Here is a 4,650-nt window from a genome sequence, read left to right on the forward strand (position 1 = left end):
TAGTAAAGGTCGTGAATGATGAGCGAGGGGACCTCCCGAGTGAGGTTGAGATAGATTTTTGCAATATTGCGGAGGAAAAGTTGACAGGACTGAGGGAGAGCCTTGATGTGAGGAGTGAATTTAAACCCAGTCAGTGGGCATGGGAAAATGGGGGAGAAAGTATTGTTGTGAACCACAAGGAATATGTCAGGGGGAACTGTTGATTTAAAGGGGGGAAGATAACAAGCACATATTTAGACATGTGGAATTGGAAGTTGCATTGGGTTATCCAGGTGGAGTTAGTAGAAAGCCAGTTTGAAAAACAGTCTAAGACAGGGAGAGTCTCTATTAAAAGAGTCAATTTTAAGCAAACTCCATATTGGCAACAGTCCCGTTATGGCTCCTATATGCAGTATGCAAGTGTGGAGGACTTTCTCATATGAATTCTTGATACTACCGGTCCTAAATAATGATGTTTCTCAGAGCTGCACTCAAGTGGTCACTGCCTGAATTGAAGGTGATGTGTGCAGAACGTACTATTCATTAAACGCACAAGCTTTCTCCCACATCAGAGGCTGCATCTATTCTACCACTTCCAAAGATTTGTCCGTTTGTACCTACACTCTTACCTGAGGACATGTGATTGGGACTGCCATATCCATCTGTCCGGGACATATGAAAGTGCTCACTATCTTTCACATTAAGGAATTCAATGAAATACATTGTCTATACTGAGCGCTGAGACATCTGTGAGTAACTGTGTACACAGTAATCTGTATTAAGCTATACATCAATTTTACAGTTATCAATACCGAATATATTACCAGCTATTAAGTTTTTTGAATTGGACATTGTTCCATCCAAATAATAAAGAAGGACCCTGTTAGAGACTGTTTCTGACTTTATCCATATTATGGGTTATTCCTTTACAGTGTTATGCAGTTACCTGCTTGTTATTACGTATTGACTTCTGTGGTTTTAAAAGGTTTTATATATATATATATATATATATATACATATATATATATATATATATATATATATATATATATATATATATATATACAAGTTAACCCGTGCATGATACTCATGCATTCTAGTGAAATCAAGCTACTTAAGGTGTTAAAAAGGTTCTTGTCATGCATTTGGGCCATAGCCCAGGCCTCCTCAGGGGAAGAGCATTACTTCCCGACGTAAGCGCCCTTTTATAACGTGGTTTTGTCCACATGTCACCACCTCATCATTTTTCTCCATCACCTCATCCTTCATCTTTATCGCCACATCTATCCAGATGTCTATCCAGACACAGGGATCTCTCTCAGCGGTCCTGAGTATCACACTCCTCTCACTCTGTCACCCCCGGCAACCACCAACCACTCCCCACTGTCACCCCCGGCAACCACCAACCACTCCTAACTGTCACTTCTCCTTCAAGAAACATATATATATTTTTTCAAAATCTTTATAAACACTTTTAACAATTGACAAATTAAATTAACAAATTAAAAACATCTTAGTATACCAAATTTCAGCCCTTTCTGAATTTTTTTTCCACACACACACTAAGAATTTAGTAGGTCAGTGTATAACTCCACCCAGCAGGTGGCGCTGCAGCTTGGTTTTATTTTTTACACACACACACACACACACACACACAGACTAACACACGCCCATAAGCATTTATGTTATAGATATTTTAAATTATATTGTATATGAATAAACATTAGTTGGCATATTGTAAAAAGCAGTGCTACTATTACTGTTTATAATCAAATAAGAGCACAGTCACTATCTTTTCTTAAGACAGGGAGATGTCAGGAGAGAAAATATAGATCAGAGTGTCATCACTGTAGAGGTTATAGCGTAGTTTGAAGGAATGCATGAGTTCACCTAGGGAGATGGTATAGAAAGACAAGACTAAAGGACCAAGAACAAATTCTTGAGAGACACCGAAAGAGAGGTGCAGGGGAGAAGAGGACAATTGAGAGATGGAAAGTCTGTGACCAGAGAGGTAGAAGGAGAACCAAGGGAGTGCAGTGTCACAAATGCAAAGGGACTGAGACTGTCAAGGACGAGAGAGTAATCAACAGTGTCAAAGGCCATGAAGAAGTCAAGTAATGTGAGGATGGAGAAGTGGCCTTTAGACTTTGCTAGGAATAGGTCATTGGGCCCTTTGATGATTTTGGTTTTCATGGAGTGAAGAGATCAGAAGCTGAACTGTACAGTGTTGACCCTCTACAGTAACGGTGTGGAAACAGAGAAAATAGGACAGTAGGCTGAATACAGGCCTTTTTAGAATTTTGGAAGCGAATGTAAGGAGAGAAATGGGCATGTACTTAGAGAGGGAGAATAGGTCAAGAAAAGTTTTCCTAATAATTGGGAAGATAAGAACATGTTTGAAGGCAGAGGGAAGACGCCAGTGCAGAAGTTGAAGAGTTGGGCAAGGTGATGGCAGAGAGAGGGAGTGAAGGAACATAGAAGGTACATGGTCAAGTGGACAGGGTGAAGGAGAAGCTCATGAGAGGAGAGTGAGAATCTCAGATCCAATTGTCAGTGGGAAGGACGAGAGGGTGCCACAGTGAAAGACAGGGAGTTTGGATAAAGGGAGGCAGGTTTGGTGAGAGGAGTTATTTTGATGGATTGAGTCTGTTTTGTTTTTAAAGAAGGTGACAAAGTCATCGGAGGTTAGAGATGAGGGGCGAGCAGAGAGGGAGAGTAGAGAAGTGGTTGAAGAGGGATTGTTGGACATGGTTGAGATGAGAAATTTATAGTAAAACAGTTTGCAAAAGAGAGAGGCCTGAATAATAAGAGGAGAGGATCAATTTGAAAAGGGTGTAGTGGGCCACAGAGCAGGTTTTCCTCCATTGGTGCTCACGGAGTGCCAGGGTTGGGGTTTGATTTATCAGAGGTGAAGTCATGCCCGAACATAACACAGAGAATTGAATCCCCCCTAAGAAATTAATAACATGCCAAAATTTGCATATATATGTTACAACCATTAGCACGGAATCAGATGTAATCAGTGCAATCAGTGTAATTTTCTAATGCCATTAATAAAATAAAAGCACATTTCTGATTGTATGTATTGCAACACTATGAGTCTGATTCATGCCATGAATGCGACTCGCATATAAGTTAAGTTTTCTAAAAGTGCACAAACTTGAACGTAGTTTCGGTCTTTTTCAAATCCAAGTGTATCTTAAGATTCATTTCAATTTGAATCTGGGTGGAAGTACACTCTGCCTAAACAGTACTTGCTGTACATAAACATACAGGACAGACTTCAGTATACACACATGCACAATAAAAGGTAACATCAGAACACATTAAAAAATATTTTGACATAAGATAAAATACCAATTCTTAACAGTATAATTGTCATGCGCTGTTCCTGTGCCTCTCCAACCACACAGGGACAGACGCCTTCTCTGCCCCCAGAAGTCGGTTACTCGGCTGCCTGGCGAGGTCTGAAACCCAGCGACGGCAGGTGACCTCACCGCCACCAGTAAACTTCCTCTGTTCCACACTATATAAGGAAGACTCTTATGAGAATTAGCTCTATCCTACCTCCAGTCATTTATAGTGCTGCATTGCTTTTGGTCTGTTTTAACGGTTCCTGACTCTGTTAGTTTTACTCTTCCCTTGAATTCTCTCGTTTGGTGCTGTAAGTCCCCTCCGTTATTTGACCCCTGCCTGTTTTATTATTCTTCTGTATCCTCCTTTGGTACTGCACAGACTGCAAGCCTTGACCTCAGCTTCCCTGATTATCCATTTGCTATCATCCATCTCGGGGGTAGCCCTCCTGGAGAACCGTGACCTGCATGTCTCTCTCAGCTAAATCCAAACTCCCTTGTGGGTGTCCCTGGTGAAGACCGGTGGCACGTTAGACTCTGTGCTTTCAGATAGGGCTGCGCTAATATCAGCAGATACCTCCGCTATCTGACAATTATCATTTATATAAATATTTATTTTAATGTTTTGTATATATAGATTTTTTACAATGTTTAAATGAATAAATAAATATGATTTCAATGTGGGGGTCTTTGCCAGCTTTGCACTTATTACTGATTATTTTCTGCTTTTTTTTCCGCAATGCATTGGTTTCATTAGAAAGGCTGCTATTTTTCCAACCTTCCTGGTTTGAACTAACTGTATACTGTGCGCAATTGTCCATCTGTATATGGTATTTTCCTGTATGTCTTTAGTGCTTTCATTTTAGAATTTCCATATTTGAAAAACAGCTGCATTTAGTGGCACCCCAGGAAAGTTACTACCAATTCTTATTAATAACTGGTTGCATTATATGGACTCTGGATTGGGGGTAAAATTCAAACACAATTCATAAAGGGGACGATGCAGAGTTGGACACAAAATTCTAGTAACTTACTAAAGAGATACGTACGACTCTGCATCAGCAGCATATGCCTCTTGCTTACGATTAGTCATCAGCGCATACATGCATCTGCCCTATAATAGGTTGTGACGACACCGTTGAATATGTACTTTTTATCCCCATGTGTCTGCCCTAGCACACATTCTGACTGTCTGCATTCAGTATGTGTGTTTCCATTTCACATAGCATGTCTGTGCTCTCCCCTGTACTGTGCTTGAATATCAGCCTTAAGGCAATATATGAGATTGTGTTATTTTATCTAATGCACTGTGTGTGAG

This window comes from Mixophyes fleayi, chromosome 4, assembly GCF_038048845.1.
Source record: "Mixophyes fleayi isolate aMixFle1 chromosome 4, aMixFle1.hap1, whole genome shotgun sequence".
Classification (NCBI taxonomy): domain Eukaryota; kingdom Metazoa; phylum Chordata; class Amphibia; order Anura; family Limnodynastidae; genus Mixophyes; species Mixophyes fleayi.